The sequence below is a fragment of the Ursus maritimus genome, unplaced genomic scaffold, assembly GCF_017311325.1.
Source record: "Ursus maritimus isolate PB19 unplaced genomic scaffold, ASM1731132v1 scaffold_27, whole genome shotgun sequence".
Classification (NCBI taxonomy): domain Eukaryota; kingdom Metazoa; phylum Chordata; class Mammalia; order Carnivora; family Ursidae; genus Ursus; species Ursus maritimus.
Window position 1 is genome coordinate 33,309,535 of NW_024425230.1, and position 26,813 is coordinate 33,336,347.

General features: G+C 49.3%; 1 long non-coding RNA gene across 4 annotated transcripts; it reads right to left on the reverse strand.

Annotated features, from left to right (window-relative positions):
• Window positions 1-9,186: 9,186 nt before the first annotated feature.
• LOC103679030 lies at window positions 9,187-24,039 on the reverse strand. 4 transcript variants are annotated; one of them, XR_572807.2, is made up of 5 exons: window positions 23,429-24,039; window positions 22,806-23,097; window positions 18,028-18,221; window positions 15,511-15,651; window positions 9,187-9,488 (listed from the first exon to the last, which is right to left on the reverse strand). It is a non-coding gene; the product is annotated as an uncharacterized LOC103679030 (long non-coding RNA). The 4 variants fall into 4 exon arrangements; XR_005838132.1 differs by lacking the exon at window positions 18,028-18,221; XR_005838131.1 differs by lacking the exon at window positions 18,028-18,221 and having other exon boundaries at window positions 22,734-23,097.
• Between the last annotated feature and the right edge of the window lie 2,774 nt (window positions 24,040-26,813).

The window sequence follows — 26,813 nt, forward strand, 5'->3', positions numbered from 1 at the left end:
CTGTAGCTAAGTGCCGCTGATTGCTGCCTCCCAGGGGACGGTCCCCCGCGAAGCCATATCAAACTGTATGGCAGGGGACAAGGGGGCAGACATTATCCCTCAGGTGCTGTCTTCAAGTGATTGAAGATTTGCTCCACTGAAGTTACCTCTCCTCCACGTCTGGTTCGGACACTCATGGGCCCTAGGTGTGGTCCCGGGGTGGTAACATCAACAGGGATGCCCCCCAGGGGTGAGGGGCAGAAAGCAGCAGCAGGAACAGGGGGTCCCTGGGTGGCATGGGCTGGTGGCCGCGCAGAGCTGGGTGCTGCTTGGGGCTGGAACACAGGTGAGGCAGAAGGGATCGGATGGATCGGTTTCAGGGTGTAAGGTCCATGCAGTGGAATGTAAACCTGTTTCCCTCCCTTGCCTATGACGCAGGTCTCTCTGTCGGAGGCAAACGGTGCTTTCTTGTGAAGCCTTCAGGAGAGATTCTGTGCATGAACAAGCATTGGTGCGGAAGGGTATATGGTGTATGGATAAACTGCGTGCCCGTATTTTCACACTATGGGAGCACACGCTATCACTTGGCCCTTTTCTACATACCAGTATATCTTGGAAACCCTTCCTTACCAGTCCACTCATGCATTTGAAGAGCTGCAGCTCTTCCTCCTGTTGTTATTCCAGAATTTACCTAACTAGAATCCTATTCCTGGGCATTTAGGATGTTTCTAATCTCTTGCTACCAAGATCAGTCTGGCCGTGGAGATCCTTGCACACAAGTCAGATTCTGTAACCGTGGGAGTTCAGCTGGAAGGCTAACGACCCGGCAGTGGGATATAGTGGGGTAAAAGGGGATATTCATTTGTGGCTTTGATACATGTTGCCAAATTGCCTCCCAGGGAAACTGTGTGTTTCTCTCCCAAAGGCGATTCGGGAGGGCGTCCGTTTCCCTTCATCCCTGACCACACGGGGCATTACCACATCTGTGACCTTTGCCAGCGTGACGGGTGGGAAGTGGCATTGCAGTGGGGTTTTTAACTGTCACATTTTACGTGGTGAGATTGAGCTTCTTTTCATACATTTAAGAGTCGTTTACATCTCAGTTTCTGTGAAACAACTTAATCTTTTGTCCATTTTTCTTGATTTAAAATTGTTCACACGAAATGTTTCCAATATACAAAAAGATATATATATATATATATATTCAGTATATATATTTACATCTATTTATTTATGTGTATATATATATATTAGCGTAAGGCATAAAAATAAAAGAATACCATGTATCCACTACCCAGCTCAAGAAACAGACCACTATTGGGGCGCCTGGGTGGCACAGAGGTTAAGCGTCTGCCTTCGGCTCAGGGTGTGATCCCAGCGTTGTGGGATCGAGCCCCACATCAGGCTCCTCCGCTATGAGCCTGCTTCTTCCTCTCCCACTCCCCCTGCTTGTGTTCCCTCTCTCACTGGCTGTCTCTCTCTCTGTCGAATAAATAAATAAAATCTTAAAAAAAAAAAAAAGACCACTATCAATAACTTTGAATACAATACCCGTATTCCTTTTCCTTACCTAGAGTAACCATATTTGGAATTTCGTTTGTATATATGTATGTACATACGCGTGTGTGGACGTGTGTGTATACAAAAGAGAGAGAGAGAGAGTTTATCTCCTTAAATATTACATTGTTACGTATGTTTTGGGGCTTTATATGAATGGTATTAACTATATATACATTTCTGTAACTGACATTGTTTTACTCAACATTTTGGAAGTCCTAGTATTGTTTTTGAATAGCTGTAGTTTGTTAGTTTTCACTGCTATAAAACATCTCATTGTACGAATAGACCACAATCTATCCTTTCTCCTGTTGACGGCTTTGTAGGTCACCCCCCAATTTTTGTCATTACAGCGTTGCTGGGAACATTCTAGTACATATCTCCTGGTACATGGGGGCAAATTTTCCAGACTAGAGTGCATACCCAGGGTGGGAACTGCTGGGTCATAGGATATATGTGCTTTTAGGGTACAAAAAAAGTATAATTTTGCCCTTTTAAAAATGGTTTGCTGGTCTTATTATTGGTGGTAGGGGCTCTTTAAGTGTGGAAGAAATGAACACTGTGATGTGAGCATGTTATTAAGTGCTCGGAGAAGTCCTGCAGTTCAAGAAGCCTGTTTAAGCAAGTGTTTCCTACTAAGCTGGCATGCCCTAGTAAACGAGAGGCTGACATCGGGGCAAATTTCAGCAGGACAAGGGTCCCTTGTCCTCTGCCCAGGAGGCAAGCTTGTAGGGGGAGACCCTCATGAGAAGTCTTCCTGGGCTGCCCTTTACCTGACAGCTTAACAGACCCATCTTTGTGTGAGCGCATCCCATCCCTCATCTCCATTCCCATCACCCGGAAGGAAACAAGCCTCAGAGCCGAGAACTTTTTTAAAGGAAGACAAAGTGCCAGCTTCTTCCAAAGCCCGTCCTTGCTCCGTTACGTGATGTCCTGCTGGACTTGTTTAGAACCAATGCCTGAACCCCAGCTCCTCATGATGCTGGACACTGGTTTTGTCCCTCACCCCTCTGGCCACCACCATCGGTCCCTGTCAGACCTCTGCCGGTCTGGTTATTTGGACACTTGTGCCCTGGCTCTCTCAGGACCTGGGGTGGCAGGTCTGTGCCTCTCCCCTCTGGGCTCCTGGCACTCGGTCCACGGTGAATGACCAGGTCAGGGGTGGTGATAACCGTGATCAGGGGCTCACCACTGGCAGGCTCCGTGCTAAAGACTCAATGGGGGTCACCCCATGGAGGTGCTATTGCCATCGTTCCATTTTGCAAGTGAGGAAACTGAGGCTGGTGGGAGTTCGGTCACTGTTCTCAGGCCACGTGGCCACTGAATGGTGGAGGCAGGATTTGGATTCTAGAGCCAGGGTTCACAGCCGCCTCATGCTACGCACTGATCAGACAGATGAGCTGGGAGGCCCCTGTTTAGCAGATGCCACACGAAGAGGAACGGCTGCACGGTGACGATCACAGGAGCCCTGGAAGCTTTATTTGGGCACAGCAGGGGGGCCGTGGGAACAGGCAGCCGTGGGGTGGGGAGGACCCCAGGCCTGGTCTTTTGCCCCTTCCCTAGTCTCCTGCTGCGAGCTGGGGTCACAGTCCCAGCCCAAGGGCACCTGAGGCTCAGGTGAGGGACCTGGTTGATAGCATTGGCGGTCGCTCTGGGTAAGCTGCAAGCAAACAGCTGTGACTCCGGTCCCCGAGGCTCTCCCGCCCCTGCGTCACATTACCTGTGTCAACACTTTTATTTTTAAAGCGGCACAGCCAAGGTGGGGGCCGGGGTGGGCAATGGGGAGGGGGGGGAGCCAGGCCCTTATCAGTGCTGGGTCCTTGCATATGTAACACCGTCATATAATTAACAGTGAAGATCATTTACATTGTCGCTTAGCTAATTTTCATAATGTTTTCTTTATTATCAGAGGAAGAAATTAACCCAAGAATTTATTTACATAGCAGCCTCAAACAGTAACAGCTTGCTAATTGCCTGTTAGGTGATTAATAAGCTTACAGCAGATGCTAATGCGTCGTGGGCTCCCCGTTTCAAAGGTGCTCTTGCCGCACGCTTGTGTTTTTGGCAGCTTAATTAGTGCAATAATTATGTACTTGTTGCTCCTTCTTTCGAGCAAATACTGTCAAATGCTTAAAAGATTAAAGTGAATTATATCCTGAGAACTCACAGCGCTGAGGATGCCCGTTCTTGCTAACTTCTCCGCCAGTTCAAAAATAGAATACAGGAGAGAGGGCGTCTAATCCGTCAGCAGGGAGCCGTGATGAATCTGAGTGCTGGCTCTGCCCCTCACCCACAGAGACATCTTGAACCCTGCCTTGGTTTCCCGTCTATGAAAGGAGCAGGGACACGTCCCTGGCATGGGAAAGGGGGGAGGGGACATTTCAGCACCACAGGGACTCTGGTGACACGGCAACTAAATACCTGATTTGAACAAACCAATGGTAAGAAGACATCTTTGAGCTAATCAGAGACATGAGACCCTGCACTGGGTCGTAGGCGACCTCCGGAAGTCATCGTTGATTTTGTGAGGGGTGATAACAGAATGATGGTTATGCGAAAGAAAAATACTCTTGTCCCTTAGGTGCACCTGCTCACGTGTTGGGGGCAGACGTGATAGGATTCGGAGGATCTGCTTTCAAGTCCTTCAGCCCCCTCCTAAAAACAGGGGGTGTAGACGAAACACAATCGCAAAATGTGGATCAACACTGAAGCCGGGTGGCGGGCACCTTGAGGCTCAATACGACCATTTTCTCCACTTCTCTGTATGTTCGAAAACATGCGTAGCAGAAAAGCTAGAACATTGAAAGGAGGGGATGGAAATGCTATGTAGACATGGGCTTGAGAATCCGGCTCCCGTGTCCTTCCCGTTGCCCCACGCTGGCCCTGTGAACATGAGGCGGGCAGAGCCAGATTGGCACTGACCACCGAAGCAGAAGCAGGAAGACCTTGGCCATGTGGCCTCCAGCCTAGGGGACTTTAGGAACTTGGGAGGAGGCAGACCGAGCCAGACAATGAGGGGTTGCTGGGACAGGGGAACCTGGAAAAGTCCCAGGAAAATCAGAATGAGTTGGTCACTCTTCGAGTTTGGCTCTAGACGATGCCCCAGGACCTTTGCGTGGGTCCTCTCCTGCCTGCCCAGCTCTGGCTGAGGGAGCCACAAGTACAGAACCCCTAGCTCAGGGTCCCTACAGTTTCCTCCTCCATGGAATTTGACACTCCAGTGGAGGGCCTGGGAAAATCATCAATGATAGTCCCTTTGAAGGCAGAGCCTGGGACAAGGAGCCCACCAGCCCCAGTTGCTGAGGCCTTCAGGGCGGTCCTGGGTGTGACCTTCCCAAGGCCACAGGCCTCCTCCTGTCCTAGGTTCCTGTGTGTTCTTTAGCTATGCCAGACATTCCCAACAAGTGCAGTTTTTGCCTTTCTCATCTCCCTGTGTTGATTGAATTCTTCGATATACCCTGGTGTTATACAGGTGTCTCTTATCTTTGGCATTTCCCAGGATTGCCTGTTTTCATTCATTTGCCTTTTTGGTGATTGCTGATCTGTGGTTTCAGAGGGCAGAGACCAGGTCTGTTTTTGGTTACCACCCATAATCAGAACTCAGCACAGTGCCTGGCACATAAGGATCATAACTAACTTAGTTTATTTTTATTTTATTTATTTATTTATTTATTTATTTATTTATTTATTTATTTATTTTTAAAGATTTTATTTATTTGACAGAGGGACAGCCAGCGAGAGAGGGAACACAGCAGGGGAGTGGGAGAGGAAGAAGCAGTCTCCCAGCGGAGGAGCCTGATGTGGGACTCGATCCTGGGACGCCGGGATCACGCCCTGAGCCAAAGGCAGACGCTTAACGACTGCGCTACCCAGGCAGCCCCTATTTTTATTTTTATTTTTATTTTTAAAGCATTTCCCATGTGCCAGTAGCTCAGGGAAGGAAGGCCGAATGCATGCTTAAATTAGCCAGAAGAGGTTTCTGTTGCTGCTAACCAAATGGACCTGAGTAATGACTGCCTGTCTTCAGAGGAGCCTCTCACATTAGAGTTTATGAGCGAAAAGCAGAGAGGGCATTGCCTAACGCCCCTGGATCCAGCCACGCCTGAAACCAACAATCCTTGGGCTTCTCAGTTATATAGCCTAATAAATCTCCCTGTCTGCATAAATGATATTTTGGGGTGAGGTTTTCCGACACATAATGGAAAGCTTCCCATTTGATACAAAACGTTCCAGGAATTTTGAGGTGGGTCATCCTTTCTGGGTCAAGGGAGCCTCACAGACAGAAAAGTGAAAGAGGAGATCATTCTAAGCATCGAGTCAGAGAGTAGAGGATATAAGCAGCGGTGTGCTGGTGAGAAAGAGCAAGGTACAGACAGAGGCCATGGCAGAGACCAGCAAGCTTGGCCCTCAGTAGCCAGTGAGAAGCTTCCAGAAACTGAGCCTGCTAGGAAGGGGGGCATCCTGCCACCCCGCTGGGAAAGCACTTTGTCTTCCACAGTCCCCTTTCCCAGAAGAGGTCACCCCCGATGCCCGAGGTTCCCAGAGACTGCTGGCCCCTCGGATTCCGACTTCCTGCCCAGACAGGGCAGCTGGGATGAGGTCATGGCTGGGGAGAGTCTTTTCTTCTCTTGCTAAGCTTCTTCTCTCAGTAGCAATTGCTGTCTTGCTTAATCTCAGAGTTATCTGATTGTCACAGACGAGTTTTCCACATTAGGCAGCGAGCCAACAAGTTACTTAACCTATAATTGCCCTTTAATGAAGCCCATCTTCAAAACTGAATTGTCAAAGGGAAACTTGTAAACACACAGCGAGGTCCGAGACCGAGCTGGCCCCAGACGTCGCAGCCAGGCCCTTGACTCCTCTCTGGCGTCAGCCACATTTGTCTGAGTTACTGGGGCTTTATCGCCGGCTGCCACCCAGAGCAGAGGAGTCTTGTGCTCACAACAGTTGCCAGAAGCAGGCCAAGCCTTTCACAAGCCAGCTTGAGGGGGCTTGCTTTGGGTGCACACGTTCCCCTTTGCCAAGTGCCCCCCCCCCGCCACCCCCAGCGATGCTTTATAGATATGAGAGTAATGGCCAACGTCATGACCTGAACTTTGCAACCCTAAGCAGGTGAAACCGCCTGATGGTGGAAATGTGGCTGGTGAACGGTCCACGCTGTAGAAAGAGTCAGTGAGGAAGTCTGACATCAAAGAAGAGTTCTCACTATAGCAGCGTCTGGGCTGGGCCTACACTGTGTGTGGTCAGGTGTCTGACTTCTGGGAACTTCCAGTGGCATCTTCGAACGTCAAACACACTAAGCCACTTCGTAGCTCTCTCCTGTTCATCCAGGCCCAAACCAGGACAAGGGAAGGAGTAATTTACAGAACACCTACTATGTGTCAGGTGTTACGTCAGGCAGTTGACCTATTTTATCTCAGGCTAAGTCATATTTGTCTTATTCTGTAGATGAAGAATGGGAGGTCCAGAGAGGTTAAGTAGCTTGCCTGAGGTCACACAGCGTGTGGGTGTGGAAGGCAGGATTTGAAGTCGGGTTTGCTTCCTATCAAGGCTCCTTCGACTCCTTGGGGGCTCCCTTCTCACAGTAATGCTGGCCTAAAGCCAATGAGGGGTGCAGATAAGCAGGGCTGTGGATTCAAGGGTTAAACACGATGCTATCTGAGATTTGCTCGGAAATCGCACAAAAGTATGGTGGGGGAGTAGGTAGGAGGACAGAGGACAAGACTCACTGTAGGATGACAGCTGTTGAAGTTGGGCCATGAGTATTATCACAATACAGTTTCATCTAACTTGGTCATATTTGAAACTTTTCATTATGAGTAAACTTACAAGATACAGCACTTTCTCCAGAAGTTAGTTTCCCTTCCCGGCACCCTCATCACACCCCATGCGTGTGTCTGTCACTGCCCTGCACCCACCGTGTCCCATTCATTAGAGTTAACTTCTAAATTATCCGTGTTCCTCCAAGACCTTGAACTCCACTGGGATAAAGGTGGCGACTCTCCTGTTCGCCTGATAAAGTCACGCAGAACGAACCAGCGCAAGGGGAGTCTGGTGCAAGGTAGGCATTCAAGTCAATAGGTTTGTTGAGTGAATGTGAAATCCAAAGAGCCGGACCTGGAAGGCCAGCTGCGTTCAGATTAGCGGAAGGGTCACGGGCAGGGCACGCTAGGAGGGACACGGGCTTAAGTGCAGGCCCGGGCAGCAGGCAGAGGTGAGGGATGGGGTGCTCTGGCCGCAGCCCAGGATCACGCACCGTGCATGCGAGCTGGCGTGTCCATGTTAATGACTTACATCTCACAGACACAGCCCTGACAATGTATTTTTTTTCTTATCACCAAGGCAGGGTCATTCCCCCGCCATGGCTGTGAAAGTGTGTCTCTTGATTTCAGTCTCAGGTCATTAATTGAAGACACTTAGCCAGCACGCGCCTGGGGGAAGGCAGGTCCAAATGGAGGCTGGCACATTTTTGAGGCCTCGAAAGAGACAAAAGAAATCAATTCAGGGGACAGGGAAAGAATGCCTCCTTCCCCAGACCACCCTGAGACCTGGTGTTGCACGAAAATGGGACTGGAAAGGCAAAGACTGGGGCCTGGGTGCTTTGGGATCAGGTCACCCTAGCAGGGTCGGGGCTGCGTCCCGAGGCTCCGCCGGCTGCGTGGCGTCTGGTCTCGCGCCAGCCCTCCTGACAACAACCACACTGCGTGACGCTGGCTGGAGGCTGAGGCCTGAACGAGGCCTTCAAGAATTAGGATACCTGCAAAGGCCTTTCTCACACAGACGACAATGATGGCAACGGAAATGTATGCAGCTTTTATAGTTTACCAGAACTTTCCACATCCCGGAGTCCAGCTCGCCCTCCCACCATCTCCAGGACGGAGAGAGAAAGATGGAGAGTGGGTGGTCAGAACCTGTGCTCGGAGGAGGGATGCCAGGTGCCCAGCATGGCACAGCGGGGAGGCGCTGGCCCAGACGCTGCCCTCCAATTTGGCCAGAGACTCTGTCCTTGGACCAGGGGAGGGCACAGGTCTCGACCCCCTGCAGTTCCATGGCCTGCCTGGCACGGACCATCATGGACACTCAAAGGAAGTTAAGAGAATCTCCGTGTGGCCCCGTGGCCTCCTAGAAATATTGATGGCTCCCTTCATCTCCTGGAAATATCGATGATTTTTGCCTTCTGGGCCTATCTCTACCCCAATTCTTCAAGTTATTTTGTGTCTCTGGAATATTCATCACCCTGGGAGGACTGGACCACGAGATGGCTCTTCGGAGAGGCAAAATGAACATAAATGTGTCTGGTATAGTAATGCCTTTTGTCACGGTGCTTTGGGTTTCTCCAAGGGCTTCTGCTCACATTTGTTGTCTAATTTGAGAGAAGCAGCAACCCCGAGAGCTGCCAAGGACGGTGGCAATTACCATCTTCCTTAAAGCAGGGGGAGAGCAAGGTGCAAACCCTCCTGCGTCTTGTCCAGTGTCGGGCTTTCTGACCTTTCCACGTTCTAAAGTTTGAAGAGCATTACGGCAATCTTTACCCTTGGCTTTCAAACGATAGGCTTGGAGAGGCTGGCTGGGAGGAATTCCTACCCCTATTTTTAAGAAATAGATTTATTATAAGGTAGCAATTATTACAAACATTTAAGCACCTTATTCCTTCTTTTGTTCTTTATTCTGGCTTCTGAAAATGTACGCTTTGCATATTTTTCCCCTTTGAGGCCAAATGTCAAACTTGAGATCTCCTGACTTTGTGTGGGTGGGGTGGGGTCCCAGGAGCAATTGAGAAAGCCCCCCACCCCCGGTTCTTCCTTGGCGTCTCCTCGGAATTCCTGTTCAGGCAGAGGGTTGGGTGGTTCAAACAGGGAATTTGATGTGCTCCAAGTTCCCAGTTATTCACATCTCTCCTTTTATATCATAGCCAGATGTTACTCTGTTTTCACCACTGGGCTGTGAGGGCCCTGAGTGGAGAGGAAAGGAAAGGATCATATTTTGGGTTTTAGGAGAAAAAAACAAACAAGACTCAGGCAGTCGGGGAACTGAGGTGGGGGTGGGGGTGGGTGTAGGAGTCCAAATCTGGGACCTGGCAGGACGTCGCAGCAATCAACCAAGGTGAAGGGAAGAAAGCTTGAATAAAAACAGGGACCAGGGAGGTCAAAAGGAGGGACAGACTCCTGGGCTTTTCAGGATGTGGGGTGTGTGTCAATCTCTACAATGAAGCAAGAGGAGTCAAGGACTAGCTCTCATTCTAGGGTAGACAGCCGGGGTGGTGGATTGGTAAGGCCTTGATCAGAACTCAGGAACACGGGAGAAAATGCATCATGGGTGGAGAAAACCAGGATGGTTTAGTTCTGGAAGGACTGAGTCTCAGGTGAAAAGAGGGTCTGGACTACAGACATAAACTGGGCAGGTGGCAGCCTCTTTGTGGTACTCTCTGGTCCTCTCAGCCTGCCAGAGGGCTGGGCCTTTGCCTCTCTGACCTATCACTTAGCTTGCTGGGGATCCTGAAGGACCTGGACCATTTGACTTCATCATTTCCTTATTTCTTTGGCCTTCCACCTAGTGCCTGCAGCAAGGCTTCCCGAGGCTCCACAAAACTCATTCAGTAGCCCTTTGTGAAGCATCTGATGTCACATGGCCCCACGGTATAGCAAGTGGAGCCAGCAAATACAGTTTCGAGAGTTGGCTCAGCCAATAACGACCATGGGACATTGGCAGATCACTGTTCCTCTCCAGCCACCATGTTCTCCAGACTTTACTAGGAAAGGGGAGTAAGTGGTAATGTAGCTTCTGTTGGACTAACTCTCTTATCTACAACAGCTTTCATGAATGAACAATATAAAACAATAATTTGACAGCATTGGAGACCTGCCCAAACCAGGCAGAAACTGCAGTGGGAATGGCCCTTGAAAGAAGGTAACCTCACCGGGTGATTCATGTTTAGACGACTTTTCTCCTGAGTGCACCATACCCCTGTTCGCATAGCCTGGGCTTGCAGAACCCAAGTAGAAAATCATAGTATTTCTGATCTTGGGTGTCAGAGGTTGGTGTTCTTCTGCCAGAGGAGCTGAAACCAAGGAGAGAAATCCTGAAAAGGAGAAAACCTCTGAGGGGAGAGCCCCCAAGTTGCATGTAAACTACCTTCAAATCCTTGACCGATTCCTTGAATTGTGCATGCATGGGCGTGACATCTAGAAGACAGTGGAAGCATCAACTAGAAACCTATAAAAGCTGAGCAGAGATTTCAGTTGTGGCCCAGCTGTGGCCCAGTTGGACTTTGCATCCCACCAAGTGAGCAGAATAAAAATGTCCCAGACCTAAGGGATTCACCCTAAAACTAAGGTAAACCAAATATTACATGCCCCAAGAAAGTGCAAAGTCAAGTCTCTACAAGTTCAAAGTGATTATCCAAGAACTTAACTGCCAGGCAGAACAAAAATCAATATTCTTCAGAAGAAGATAACAGAATCCAGAGTCTCTGCAATGTGTTACCTGCAATGTCTGGTATAAATTAAAGAGACAATCAGAGTATGTTATGAACACCATTATACTATCAGATTTTACAACCTAGATGAAATGGACAAATTATTTGAAAAGCACAACTTACCAAAATGACACAAAAGAGACAGAAAATTGAATAGCTTTGTATCTATTAAAGAGATTGACTTTATTATAAACATCTTTCGACAGAAAAAACTCCACTCACATTATGAGATCGATCGTGTCACTCATTAATTTCTATTTTTTTTTAAAGATTTTATTTATTTATTTGACAGAGATAGAGACAGCCAGTGAGAGAGGGAACACAAGCAGGGGGAGTGGGAGAGGAAGAAGCAGGCTCATAGCGGAGGAGCCTGATGTGGGGCTCGATCCCATAACGCCGAGATCACGCCCAGAGCTGAAGGCAGATGCTTAACCGCTGTGCCACCCAGGCGCCCCTTCACTCATTAATTTCATTCAACCTTTTAGGAAAAAATAATTCAATCTTACACAATGGATGTCTGCACCTTCCACGTCATTCAACTTTGTATTGGAGATCTCAGTGCAACAAGATTGAATAAAAATAAATAAAATGTGTTAAAATGTGAACATAAGAAGTAAAGCTGTCTTTATAGACAGAAAGATTTTTTAGGTACAAAATCCTAAGGAATCTACAAAGCAACTCTCAGAAACAGTGAGTGAATTTACCACGTTCGTAGAATACAAGGTCTACATACAAAAATCAATTGTAGTTCTATATATTAGCAGCAAAATCATTGGGAAATGGAATCTTTAAGTTCCATTTATTAATACCCCCAAACAGAAAATACTTTGAAATAATTTTAACCAAAGATGAACAATATTTGCCATAAAAATGACAAAACATTGCTGAAAGACATTTAAAAGGATCTTATAAATGATGAGATAGTCCATGTTCATGGAACTCAATATTGTTAATATGTCACTTCTCCCCAAATTTATCTATACATCAAAACAACCCCAGTCGGAAATCTCAACAGAGGCTTCCGTAGAAAATGACAAGAAACATGTCATTAAAAATTTATATGGAAAAGCAAAGATGGAGAATTGTCCAAACATTATTGAACAAGAAAGACACATTTGCAGAACTTACACTACCTGATTGAAGATTTACCTTAAAGCTACATAATCAAGACAGAGCGGTATTGGCATAAGGAAAGAAGGATAAATGGAACAGACTAGAAAGACCGGAAGTCAACCCCCATGTATAGTGAACAGATTTTCAACCACGGTGCCAAAGCAATGGGGCAAAGCAAGTCTTTGCAACAAATATTAAACAACTGGATAAATATATGGAAAAAAATGAACTTAGACCCTTAAGCTCTCACACACAAACATTAACTTGAGTTATAGTCATAAAGGTAGACGTTAACACTCTACAGTTTTTAGAAAAAAATCTGGGAGAAAGTATTTGTGACGTTGAAATATAGGAATGGCCAATAAGCACAGGAAATTGTGCTCAACATCATCAGCCAGCAGAGACATGCAAATTAAGACCGCAATGAGCTACTATTTATTACTCACACACCAGAACGGCTAAAATTAAAAAGACCCACAACCTGAAACTTGGGTGAGGATAAGGAACAACTGGAACCTTCACACAGTGCTGGTGAGGGTGTAAAATGATACAACCAATTCAATTATAAATTTCTGATAAATTTCTTTCATGATCTGGCAATTCTGCTCCTAGGTATTTATCCAAGAGGAGTGAAAACATATGTCCACACGATGACTTGTACATGGGGCGCCTGGGTGGCTCAGTCGGGTAAGTGTCTGCCTTCAGTTCAGGTCAGGATCTCAGGGTCCTGGGATCGCGTCCTGCATCGGGCTCCCTGCTCAGTGGGGAGCCTGCTTCTCCCTCTACCTGCTGTTCCCCTTGCTTGTGCTCGCTCTTTGTCTCTCTCAAATAAAAAAATAAAATCTTAAAAAAAAAAAAAGAAAAGGAATGGCCTGTACATGAATGCTCATTATAGCTTTATCCACAGTAGCCAAAAGCTGGTACCAGAAATGTCTACATGCAGAGGCACAGGGTAAACACATGGTGCTATGTTCGCAGGCTGGCCCTGGACTCAGCCGAATTCGGAATCCACGACCAATGCACACAAGAGAGAGGGACTCCACAGACGTACTGAGTGAAAGAAACAATACACAAAATAGCAAATACAGTATGATTCTAGAACAGGCAACGTTTAAGTTGGTGATAGAAATGAGAAGAGTGGTACCTCTGGGGTGGGTGTAACTGGAAGGGACACAACAGAACTTTCTGGGGCAATGGAAATGTTCCCTATCTTGGATGACATAGTAATATGTTTATCAAAAATTATAGAACCGTGCATTAGAGATAGGCACATTTCACTGTATGTAAATTTTGCCTCAATGAGAAAAACAAAACAAAATAAAACAACGAAGAGAGTTAAAAAAAAATAATCATTAGGACCCTGACATTCCAGAAGCCTCAAGTGCACAGACCTAGGGCTTGGCCACACTGGGTCCTATGGCCAATGTTAGTGTTTTTTTTTTCCTCTGCATGAGCCAGAGCTGAGGAATGAAAGGCTCAGATGACTGGGGGCCCCGGGAGCTGGTGGGTCTGGCCTGTCCCCAGCTGCCCCAACGAGTCACTTCAGCTTAAGAAGCATCTATAAATTAATCCTGAAGTCTGTGTGAGCCCATCGGTGTTCCTGCAAGTCTTCTGCGTGTGTGTGTGTGTGTGTGTGTGTGTGTGTGTGTGTGTTTTATTTTAAGCCTCTTCCCTCTCCCTCTGCTGCCATGGCCTTGAGAGAAAAATCATGATCCCCTGGGGATGATGTGTGACCCCCCTAATCAAAGGATAAGTTGTCTGGTCAACTTGGGTAGACTGACGAAGAAAATTTCCTGGAGGGTTGAGCCACCAGTCGGATCTAAAGGGATTAAAGCTTTCTTACAGCCCTTGCGTCCAAGGGGTGGGAGGAGGCCAGATGCCCTGGAAAGATACACAAACGGAGTCCCCAAGTGAGTGCCGCCGCCTACACAAATTCAGTTCAGCCCTTGTGGGAAGCCCACCGTCCTCCCTGGACCAGCAGCACCTTAGGGCTCTCGGTTGCTCGGAAACCAGACGAACAAGGTGCCTGCGGGACAAGGGAGGAGGGACCCCAAGGAAGAAGGGACAGAGAAGATGGACCAAGACAGAGAAAAGGGAGAGGACTCTTTAAATAAAAAGAAGTGAAGGGGAGGGAGGAGCAGTCAGGGCATTCAAGAGATTAGCAACAATTTCGTCAATTGTAGAGGGTCCGGTGCTTTTCAAAATGCCCACAGCTTTTCAGTAGGTGAGCTGGCCAGGAATTGGGAGCCCCATTTTATCGATGGGAAAACTGACCCCAGAGAGCTGAGGGCCTTTGCTCCAGTTCAGCCCGCTAGGAAGAGGGCAGAGCAGACTGGGCAGATTTGGGGACCTATAGCCCTCCGGCAACTGGGGCTGCAGTTTCCTGTCCTGGGCACACTTTTACCCCTCTGGCCTCACACCAGCACCCCCTCGGCACAGCCTAGAAGCCAGTGGGAAGGGCTGGCTACTCTTGGCAGGACATCATTATGTGCAAGGTGAGGGAACTTAGCTCCCAGCCGCAGGCCTTTTTAGGAAATGTAGCTCTGCATGAAACACTTGGCTTTGATGGGAAGGAAAGAACTGGGTCTACTAATTAAAGGTCATTTAGAATTTTTTTTTAGCTTTAAAAACAGAGTAGATATGTTTAATTCGGGCTGACCACAGTCACTGGGCATTTCCGTGAAGCTCGGGGATGTGAGCTGAGCCTCCCTGACTCTGGGAGATCATTGGATTTTTTTTTCCCTCCCTCTCTGGTTTTGTTTTGATTTTGTTGTTGTTGTTGTTGTTTTAAAAATACACACCCTCTGGAGTTGAGTACTTTGACTTCTTTGATGCAAGGGAAGCCAGCCATGGATTTCTAAAGTTAGACAGAAAGGAGTTGGCATTGGCAGGAACTAAACCACGAGGCTCAGAAACCTCTGTCGCCGGCCCCGGTCCACGGCCTGTGCGGTCTGCACGGTGTTATTATGTTTTCCCGGGAAAACTAGAGACCCAGAGACCTCTGCTTTTACCGCCACTGGCTCGCTGCCCCCGGACCGGGCGGCCGGCGGGGGCTGGGTGCCAAGCAGGAGTTGTGATCATTCCTGCTCAGCCAGGGGGACGGGAGGGCTCGCTGTGCAAGAAAATCCCAGGAGAAGGCCAGGGCGACCCCAATGTGCACCCCCACTTGTGTTCCTAAAAGAGGAGCTGCCGCCCCTTCCGAAGCCACGCTGTCAAGACGCCCGGGGTTTTAGTCCACCCAGCTGCCCTCACTGGCCTCTCCCGATTGTAGAAGTCTTCCTTCCTTCCTAGAGGGAGCTCTTTCCATGAGGCTTGGCAGGGGCTGACCCTGCTTTTTCTCCTGACCTCAGGACCCCGGCGTGACCCATTGGAACACCCCATCTTACCTAATCGTGATCATGGCTCCATCACAGGCATAGGGCCCAAGTCAGGCCAATCAGAAGCCTTCCTTCCATCGGCTCTGGGTTTGCGAAACTGCCAGGGGCTTCCAGTATCCCATCTTTTCCTGTGAGGTGGAGAAAGCAGGTCTGAGAGATGAAGAGAGAGAGTGTGTGTGAGTTAAGCCCCAATACCATCATTGGAATTTCTGGATGCAGCCGTGCCTGAAGGGAGATTACTTCTAGGAGCCAAAAGACTCCCCCCACCTTTTTTTTTTTTTTTTGCTAGAACTACTTTGGATTTTATTCCTGTCACCTGCAATTGAAAGAGAACCAAGTACTATGTGTCTTTCTCGTCTTTGCATCCCTAGCAGGGGCAGGCTTGGTAAATGAATGTTGGAACCTCCTTAGACTGGAGGGGAATGGAGTTCGGGGTAGGGGAGGGAAGTACGTTGCCAAGCGCCTACTAGGCCTCATGTCCCAGGCACTTTACAGAGATTATTTCAGCAGACTGTTTCCTCACAACCTTGCTGTACTAGGACTGCTATCTCCACTTGGATGATGGGTAAAGTGGGGAAAAAAGGGCCTTGGCAAAAAGCCAGAGCTTTGGAAACAGGACAGAGTGTGAGCCTTCTAGCCGGGCGCTTCTCTGAGACATAGAAGTGGGACCATCTCCTTGCCTCCTCTGGGGGGAGAGAACGGACAAGTAAGATCCCCCAGGTAACCCCTGTTTCCAGGCCCCTGGCCCTCTCGGGGAGCCCATGCCAGAGTTGTGGGCTTCGTTTGCTCCAGGTCCTTGGCTATTGGGAGGATACGTATTGCCAGATGCCCAACACTGCAAAAATGGAAGTAGACTTCTCAGACCTCCAGATTTCCCTGACAGCCCCTCTCATGACCTCATGCCTCTCTCTGCACTTGACCCAATCCACATTACAGCCACCAAGTTAACCCCAAATTTCAGTTGCTCAGTGGATCTAGAGTAGGGTCCAAGTGAATTTGGGGGGGGGGTGGAGGCATGGATTCCTGAGTCGAGAGGTTTTGTGGTACCACGAAGGCTACACAGAGAGGTGACAGAACATGACAGTGGATATCCTGAACATGGACATGGGCTCTGTATTTGCATTTTCACCAGGACAGAAATGACCTAGAGTGACAGAATAGGAAGGGACCTCAAAAATCATCTAGTTCAGGAAGGGCAAGTATCTGTTTTGCCTGCTGACATGTCCTAACCCTTGTTCCTGACCTCGAGAGAGCCAGGGCTAATAGGTCATAGCCTTCTCTCCTACCAAACCCAGATACCCCTTCGGATCCTTCCCACACAGCATCGCAGGCAACCCCACCAATCAATAGAAGACGTCTCACAAAGAAAACTTACTTGCCCTCAGACCGAGGTTAAGACCTTCATTTTTGCCGTGGTGAAATGGAGTTGTGACATGAAAGGACTTGTCCAAGGTCACATAGCCCAGCTGGAAGTGGAAACCAAATCTTTTGATTGGGTAAAACCCATCATTCTTTGTTCTCCTTGCTGACTCAGTACCATTAACAGATGGTAAGATGCCAGCCCAATTCAAACTATACATATACTTAACTGGAAAATAAATCAACCAAATTGATGGGGCTTGGTGTTGTGGAAAGAACATTCAGCAGGAATTTTATTTCTGGTCTGGCCATAAACTAGCTGTGTGACCTTGGGCAAGTCATCGACTCTCTGGGCCTCAGTTTCTTCAATTGTAAATTGTGGGCACAGGGTGATCTTAAGTATATTAAGGAGTTTACCTTAATATACTTTCAAGTACTAATAATCTTTTAATTCACGGGCCCAGCACTGTACCAGGAAGTTTTTAGGCTATGAAGAAACAAAAGAGAAGAAACAAGCACACAATACAAGAAGCAGTACAACATTGTGCAAAGTTTTTGATTTGTGTCATTAAGGGCCAAAAGGTGTGGAACCTCCTGTGGCCCTTGGATCAGAGAAAGGGGTGTCCCCCTCAAGGGGAGAATTCAAACTGCTCTGGAAGGATGGACAGATAGATGGGGGAAACGGCACTGCAGGAAATAAGAGGAGAGTAAAAGAAAGCAGGGAGGAGAGAAAAGCAGGGCATGTTAAGGAAGAAACCAGCCTGGCTGGAGTGGAAGATGGAGGGAAGTCCAAGGAAAGCACTAGCGAATCAGAGAAGAGAGGGGAACCCAAGGCCAGTGTTGCAGAAAACGTTGGTGTGGGGTCCTGGTCCCACAGAGTGGCATGGGGTCATCTCTTGCCCCATTGAGTAAGACCCTTTTGTGCAAGTGTCAGAAATTCAACTCAACCTGACTTAACCGAGACAGTGCATGTTATCAACTCACATAACCAAAAAGCCCAGGTGTAGACTTCAACCATAGCTGGATCCAGGGGCTCGGAAAATCTCATGGGGAATTTGCCCTTCTGCATTTTTACCTCCTTCTGTGTGGGCCTAATTCCCAGGCAGCCTTTTCCCAACTGGGGGCAAACGGTGCCCGGCAGCTCCCGGTTTCCACGTTGCCACTTACCAAGACCAGTGGAAAGAGAGAATTCCTGTTTCCTCTTAAGTACCGGGGCTGGTGTTCATTGGCCTGGGTTTGATGACGTTCCCCATCGCTGAGCCAATCACCAGCTGGGAGCTGGATGAAATGCTCTGATTGGCCAGGCCTGGGTCAAGTGCCCATCTCTAGGGCGCTGGAGTGGGTTCTGCCCCAAAGGGGCCCTGGAAGCAGGGAATGAGACAGAAAATCTCAGTGCTGGTATCAACAGAAGGGATGCATGGATCCTGGACAGGCAAACCCAACAGACGTCCAGTACCAAGAGTATTTCCTACCTATTTGTGGACAGATAGGGGACGTCTTGAAGACAAAGAGAGACCTAGCAGTGGTTCCCTGCTCTGCGTGGGGAGTTCTCGTGCCCAGATGTGAACCTGGAGAGTTCTGAGAGGCAGAGGTGGGGTGGATGGTGATGGCGAGCTTCTGGGCAGGTCCCATCTTTCTTAAATTAATACTCCTTGGATAGACTCAGCAGCGGGGCAGGAATTTGTTAAATTACATAAACATTATTGTGACCCGTAAAATTCAATGAATCTCGGCCTGTTTACCCGCGGCTGGCTTTAATGTTTGCACAGTGTAATTTAATGTGTCAATTTGCTCTCAAATAAAAAACATCTGGCCCTCTGACATGGCAAAGAAACTGAAGAGCTGATGTTCACCACCAGCTAAAAGCCCCAATCAGAGATGATGTTTAGGGGAAAGGAGAGGCCAGGGACTCAGCAAAGGAAGCCAGCATTGTTCGGACCCATTCCTGGCCTGGTGACAAGCCTCTGTTTGTGCGTCTGTAAGATCAGTAAATTTTATCCTAATTAGAATTAAGAAAAGCCGAGAAGAGCTCATACCATCTTTAACTGGCACCCATTGTGCAATTAAATTTCCTGTGGCTGTCCCTGCCAATATTGACATTCATACTATTGGATTTTTAGCAATCTTATTATTTTGTAATAGAGAAGAGCAGAAAGAAAATTACACTTCTCTCTGCAGAAGATTTCAGCTAATGTACTGCTTCCTATAGTAGACAGCCTGGCCAAGCCCTCTCCCTCTGATTCCCTAGGAGTCGGTGGAGCTTGGGAGAGGGGGAGGTGCGATTCTCCGAGTGTGTGCTTTTCCAGTGAGATCATGCATCTTGCTTTGGTCTCCACTAAATAACGATAGGGCTCATTCCTGCAGACAGAGGCAGGACTTGGCAGACAGGTTCTGAGCCAGAGGGGCTGACCTACATAGAACAGGACAGGGGAAGCTGAGTTCTCCTGTGAGACAGGTGGGGGCTTAAAAGCCTTTCAGGGGCCGCCTCGTGCCTCGCGGGGCCCCTGGGGGGCTGTTCATCGATTCTGACTTCAGGAGAAGGGGGGTGTCCCAGCTGCAACTGGGCGGGCAGAGGTTGCCCCGAGGGGCCGCTGTGCTGGGATGCACCGTTCATTTCATTTTGCAGTGCCCTCTTCCTCTCCTCGCACCCAAGCCTGGGCAGGCTGAAGGCAACCGGAGAGGGATGGTTTCCACTCCATGTTTCTCACCCCAGTAAATGCTCGAGACGTCCTGATGAAAAAGAGGCCGGCCCGAAGCCCGGGCAACCACCCCGCTGGAAGGAGCCGAGCCTGCTTTCCTGGCCGAGCAATGACGGGGTCAGAGCAAGTTCAGGCTTTGCTTTAATTGAGTAGAAGATAGTTCTTCCTTAAGGGAGCCCTGAAATAATGCTTCGGCCGAGTAGAATGACTTCCCATATTGTCAGAAGGGATTAGGCGGGCTGGTTTGTAAATAAAGAGTGATCCTTCTTCCCCCTCTAAGACAAACAGATCATATTTTCTTCAGGTCACCAGGGACTGGGCTTGCTCTAATCACATCTTTGACATTTCACTAGGACTCCAGGAATTCCATGTTTTCCGTGATTGAGCCCTTGGTAATTACCCATTTTCCTAAATGATTGCTATTTTCCAAATCCAGAATATTTGAGGGAAGTGGGAAAAAGAGATATCTGTCCAACAGTGTGGGGAGGAGGGAGACGAGATGGGTGTGGGGAGATGGCGTGGGGGTCCAGAGACGAGGAGGGTCTCTCGAGGTTGAAACAATATTTCTTAATAAGCAGCCGCGGCGACAGGTCTCAGGACCACCAGACAGTTTTTCTAATTTCTTCACTCTTCCATTCATTTGGGCAACGACAATTTTTTGAGGCCCTTGCCAGGTGCCTGAGACTGTACTAGTCAGCAAGTATAGAGTTGGAGACAGTCTGCCCCTGCCTATTCCAAAGAGCCCCCCGTCTCATGGAAGAGACCAGTACGTGGGCCGATAATTACAACAAAAATATCCTGAGAAGTAAATATGTAAATGTCACGGAACCCCAAAGTAAACAGCAAAAAACAAAAACCGAAAACCAACGAAAATCAAAACTTGGTCTGTGTAGGACAAGGAAGGCTTCACAGACCAGGTGACCCGGGGTCTTGCAGGAAGAGTAGGAGTTGGCCACCATAATAAAATAAGAACAGAAACATCTCTCCTGAAACACCAGGTGCTCTTCTAAGGGCTCTACCTTATTCACTCATTGAATCCGCACAACCTTATGACACAGATATTTTCCCCCCTATTTGCAGATGGAAGTTAAAGCACAGAGAAGTGTAGAATATTCCAGGCCAAGGGAAAGGGCATACTTGTGAGAAAGTAGGGCATGTTTATAGACAGCAGGGAGGGGCTCCGTTGAGAACTACGGAAAAGTGACCAGCTCGGATCTGTGTTTGTAGGAGGATGACAACATGGCCGGAGAGCCAGAGTGTGAGGAAAAGAGACAATGATAAAAAGGATGCTGGGATCCTCACCAGAACTAAGACTCCCTCCCAACGTTCAACCACCGCATGATCTCATCATCGCCCCACCCCCACCCTGTCCCAGCTCCTAGGGAAGCAGCTGAAACTCAGTGGCACCAAGCTAGAAACATCAAAGCCCGACTCACACCATAACCCTCCCCGCCCTCCTCTGTCTCCCCATCTCCACCAAACAGGTGATGGGCCAAACCCCAGGAGTGTTGTCTCACTGCACAGAGTAGGGTAACCCCTCCAGCTCCCACCAGGAAGCCCTCGCACTGGGACGAAAGACCCCAAGGCTGAACCTACACCAGGAGGGACAGGGTGGGAGCCTGTCTGCTGACCCGACATACGACCGCAGTCACAGAGACGTGTTCTTGCCTTTCAGGTTTGCTTCCGCATTCTTGAATGATCTCCATTTGCATCCCTTCCTATTGAACAATTCTCCCCTTGGCGGGGAAAAAAAAAAAATCCTGCAGCTTGTGTCCACTCCAAACACAGATGACAAGAAGTCTTGGAAACACAGCCTAAAGAAACACCAAGCAAACTGTTCCCCAAACAAACCTTTCGTCCTGACCTTTGTAAGCCAAGAGCTCCACTTTATAACTTGGGAATGCACAAATATTTACAGTTGTAGGGAAGAGAGCCAATGTCTGCTGGAGGGTCCCAGGGTTGGGAGACAGCTGAGTGCTCATCTAGCCCAGCATCCCATGCGCTGTGGGGATGCTCTTTGCAGAATCCCCTGGCAGATGGTCACCCAGGCTCTCCTTGCAGGCCGCCGGCAATGGGAAGGAAGGCCATCACCCTCTGAGAAAGCTCCTTCCATTGATCCGCTCGTGGTGAAGTTCTGACAGCCAGCCAGAATTGCCTCCCAGTAACTTTGCCCCCGTTCTGGATGGCCCTTGAGGCTTGAGTATCTTACTTCCCACGACAGCCTTTTGAAGGCTGGGAGTCAGCCTCCCTGTCTGCCTTCCGCTGTCTCTTCTTCCTTGGTTCCTTCATTCATTGCTTGGGGGACCTCCGTTGCGGGCCCCTCACTGCTCAGGTCACCTCCCTTCATCACAATCACACATGCTCGTTGATGGATGCCCATCTTCCCCCCCCCCCCCCCCCAACAAATCTATCACAGCGGAACAGCGGAGTTTCTTACTATGATCGGAGCCCCACACCACTCATTTCTCATCCCTAAAACTCAGCGTAGCTCACCAGGCAGTGGAATCAAGGTAAAAGGGAAGGAATGCAGTTTTCTTTGTAAACACTCGAGGCCCAGAACAACCCTAGGAAGTAGGAACTCCTCTCCTTGTTTCATGTATTCAGGAACTCGGTTTTCTGACACAGAACTGAAAACAAGGAAATAAGCAAAGCAAGTCTTCCAAGAGTCTGAAGCAGAGGGGAGAGAACTGGCCAGAGCCTATGAACTCTTCCTTTGCATTCATTTCTGCCAAGATGTATTTAGTATCAGGGAAACTAGATTTTAAATCTTTGCAGAAAAAAAAAAAAAAAGAATCTTCGCACAGCCACTCTCTAGCTGTGGGATTTGGGGCAAGGTAGTTAACTTCTTTAAGCCTCCAGTGACCAACCTGTCCCTATTCGTCCGAGACTGGGCAGGTTTTCCATGCCACTTTCCATGTCCCGGGAGACCCTTTAGTTCCAGGCAAAATGATACGGCTGGTCACCTTATGAAGCCAACTTCCTCGTTGTAAGATGAGGAGAATCAGAATCTCCCTTGTACGGTCGCGAAGTTTAGCCTGGCACGTACCAGACCCTCAGCTTATGTCTCGTTTAATGGGAAAGCCTGGTGAATTGTGGCAGATGGGAAAGAAGTAGAGGCCTGAGGCGTGGCCACAAGCCGTGGCCCTGGAAAACAAGAAGCACGAACATAGACACCTGGTATAGGGTCTCCTGTTCTCCGCAGTGTAAATATTCCGCGTGGTTCAATTAGACATGGTCGTTGCTAACCTCGAGTGGGACGCCGGGGACAAAGAGAAACTAAATCTTGCGCATTGGACCGTCTGATAGGCAGAGCAGGGTGGTGCACCTCGTGGGGTAAGTCCACACAAACTTTGACACGGGCTCTGGTTCCTTAAGGGTAAGCCTTCAGCCGCCCGGCCGGGTTGGCAGCCGCCCAGCTCGGTGGAGGGGTGGAGGAAGAGAGTCCTGAAGAGAGGCTCCCAGGAGGGGTGAGTCTGCAGTTCACGCACCGGGTGACTGTGGACAAATCGCGCTCACGCTTCCGGTCCTGTCTCCTCATCTGTAAAATAGGGAAGAGAAAGTAGACAAGGTGTTGTCTACCAGAGACGCGGCGGAGTGCAGCGGTCAAGGGCATGAACCCACCACCCACTGGCTGAGTGAACTCGGGCAGGCTGGTCCGCCCCTCTGCGCCCCGAGTCCTCAGTATCGTATTCGCTCTTGTCACTGCCCGCTCTCTGACACAGCCATTCAGCACCCCCACCCCCCGCACCCCTGCGCCCCCATCACCAAGGGTTAACGCAGCAGAAGCATTAGGACGTCGCCGCACGTTCCCTTTCCCTCCCCACTCGGCTGGCTCATGTTGAACTTGAGGCAGACTGAAACCTCCTGACCTTTTTATGTGAGTTGCAGTCAGGCCAGGTCTCCCTCATCCTGTTCTTGTGCAATTGATTTTTGGAACCGGCATTCAAGACATTAGATTTATTGATGTTAAATTTCATCTGGTTGCTTTTGACCCAGCATTCTCGACTGTCGAGCTCATCTTGAACCTTAATTCTCCCATCCCCTCCAGCGTTGAGTCATCGGCAGATTTGATACACATGCTTCCCATGTCTTCGTATGAACTGTTGGCTTAAAAAGGCTATTTGTATCGATAAAAATAGAGACAGAGATACAGGCGGTCATACAGAGCAAGAGGGGGCCTCGGGTACAAGGCTGAGCAGCAGGGATGTTCTCTTGTGGGAAGCAGGGGCTCGTGGCCCCCCAGCAGCATGGAAGCCTTTGCTCTGTGTACCCACTTGCACGCACTCCTTTCTTGCCCCTGGATCCCGGAGTGTTCTCAGTGATGACAAGGGGAGGTCATCCTTCAGCCACCCTAACTGTGGCCCCTCCTAAACTACCAAATCCACAGGGATGGTCTGAGTCCTTGTCTGTCTGCACCTGACACAGCCCCAAAGCCAAGCCCTGTCCTTCCCCCTTCCCCCTCCCCCTCATTGCTTCTCAAACTGAGGCCACACCCACATTGGAACCTTGCCAAATACCTGCTGTTCATCCAAGAAATCAATTCTCACCCTAAGGTCATGGACCACAGTGTCTTACTGTGTTTCCTGCTCAGATGTTTGTTTCCATTTTAACAGGAGCCCTCACTGTTGGCACAAGGGCAGAGCGGGGGTCGGTCTGTTATTGGCCCCCTGCGGTTGTGCCGGGCTCTGTGCTCAGTCCAGGGCCCCCCAGGGCATCCTGGATCACGACACGGGGCACACAGCACGGCTCACAGGTGTGACTGCAAGTCGCCGTGGAAAGGCTCAGGGCACTCTGTTCAAGGTAGCAGAGAAAAGTGAAAGCAAAATTCTAGACGTACACTCTATCGCGAGTGGTTTAAAGAAAACCCCAACAATTTCTGTTTCTCCAGATAGTTTGGCACCTCTCTGGTATTGTGCTAACCGGGTGGCCACTGGTTGTAGGGCTGTCTGAAACCCCATGCCCACTCCACACCCAGACCTGGCCGTGGGCACCTGGCTGAGCGTCCCAGGCCCGGGACAGCCTGCCGGCTCAATGAGATCAAGCTAATGTCTCTTTGATATCCTTGGTACCAGAACCGTTTTATTTTTACCCACAGGGTTCCCTTATAGGGAAAAGTTTGTTGTGGTCCCTGATGATGATAAAGAGAAATTCCCCTTATTGGGTGCCTACGAGGTGCCAGACGTTGTGCCCGAGCCTCTGAACAAACCGTAGGTTATCTTTTCAACAAAGTTAGGAAGCCGGGTTTTATTAGTCCCATCTTACAGAAGAGTAAACTGAGGCCCACAGAGATCAAATAAATTGCCTGGGGCCACAAGAAATAGCGGAATTAGAATTTGAACCCTGATCCCTCGATTCTAAGGTCCACTGTAACCATGGCTTCATTTCTGTAGCTTTTAGAGAATTCACACTGTTATTCTCTTTTGACCCAAGAAGTTCTGTGAAAAAGAGAGGAAGCTAAGACAAGACAGCATCCTGCCCATCACTCACCTGAGTGCTGTGACCAGGATCAAGGCCACGGGGGATCTTGCAGAGCGTGGGACCCACCTCTCTGGCTTGTCATAGGGTGAATTCAGTGGGATCCCTACCCCTTGGAGGAGGCCCAGTGATGCCCAGGAGAGGAAAGGCTTCTTTGCCTTTGGGAAAGCAAGGGTAGGGGGTGGTCCTAGATCGGGGGAAAGCTTCAGTGAATGCATAATGCTTAAGCACATATGGGTTCCAGTGTGTTCCAGCCTTTACTGCCTGTATAAACTTGGGTCTACTATTTATTTTACCTTCCTAGGCCATCATGTTCCCATTTGTACATGGGGGTAATAATAGTGCTTGGGTGAAATTGGAGAGATGAGTAGTTTCTATAATCCATCAGCACAGTCCAGGAACATCTTAAGTGCTAATACACATGTACCATTTTTGGTACCTCCATCACTATAATGACCTACATTTCCATGAGTAGCTCGTCTCCTATGGAGGCATCCTTGTCCCCATTGTACAGACTGGGAAACTGGGTGCCAAAATGACCCAGCCAAGGTGATCTAGAAGGTCCCGGGCAGAGCCAGGCCTGGAGCCCCGACTGCACAGCATCTCCCTGTCCTCATCTGGCTCAGCTTTGTCTTACCTTGGAGTCCAGATTCACAACTGCAGGGCTTCTCAACTTTACCGTGCATCCCAATTGCTGGGGGTCTTGTTCGCCTGCAGGTTCTGAGCCGGGAGGACTGGCCGGGCCTGAGACTCTGCATTTCTAGCAATCCCCCAGGTGACTGCACTTTGCATAGGAGGCGCTCTTCGCTCCAGCGGATGGGGGCCCTGGAGCAGCCTTAGAGAAACAAACAGCCAGTCCTGGGGGGCCTTGAAGCAGGCTTCTAGTGTCACCCCCCCAGGAAGGGCCTGCAGCCTCACTGTGTCTCCAAAACAGAGCCCTGACGGATGGATGATGCTGGGGAGGTGGGGTGTGTGAGCCGCCTCCCGGCAGGGTCTCTGCACCAGGACTGCCCTCCTGCTTACGCTCTCCTTTTGCTTCCTTCTGGCTGCTTCTGTCAGAGCCTGACAGTTACAGCAAAACAGTCTTGCTCTCCCGCACCAAGCCCGCGCTACACGGCTAGGCTCGAGCACCGGCAGCCTGCGGAGAGGGAGCTGACATTTGTCTTAATTGGAGTTACCCGTGTAAATCCCGCCCGTCCCCTCCCTGCGCCCTCGGCCTTTGATGAGCGAGGGGGCTCTGAACACAGAGAGGCTCCTAATCTCCCCGGGGATACACGGTGTTATTAATGCAGGCGCTGGAAGGAAATGTTCCGTCTAGTCAGCAGGGAAAGTGAACTGGAGGTGAGAGGAAAAAAAAAAAACCAACACAGTAAAAGAGAACACAGGCCGCAGGGGTGGGAAGGGGAGTGACGCTCCTGGACGTCTGTATCCCCCTCCAGGGCTGGCAGCGGTGGGCCCCTCCCGTTCCTCCAGTCTTCCAAAACCAGCCTCTAATCCAGAGGTTTTCAAACTCAGCTGCACGAGTCACCTGGGAGCTGTAAAAATTGCTCATGTCTGGCTCCCACCCCCAGAGATCTTTATTTAATTGGCCTGGGTGTGGCCTGTAGACATTGGGTCTTTAAAGCCCCCAAGCGATTCTCAAGTGCGGCCTGCAGAAGGACTGCTGGTCTCCTCTCAGCTTCTCTGGGAAGCCTCCCCTGATGAATGCAGACCCATTTATGGGCCCAATGGAAACAGCTCATCCTCTGAGTAATCGACACGGTTTACAATCCGGCCAGC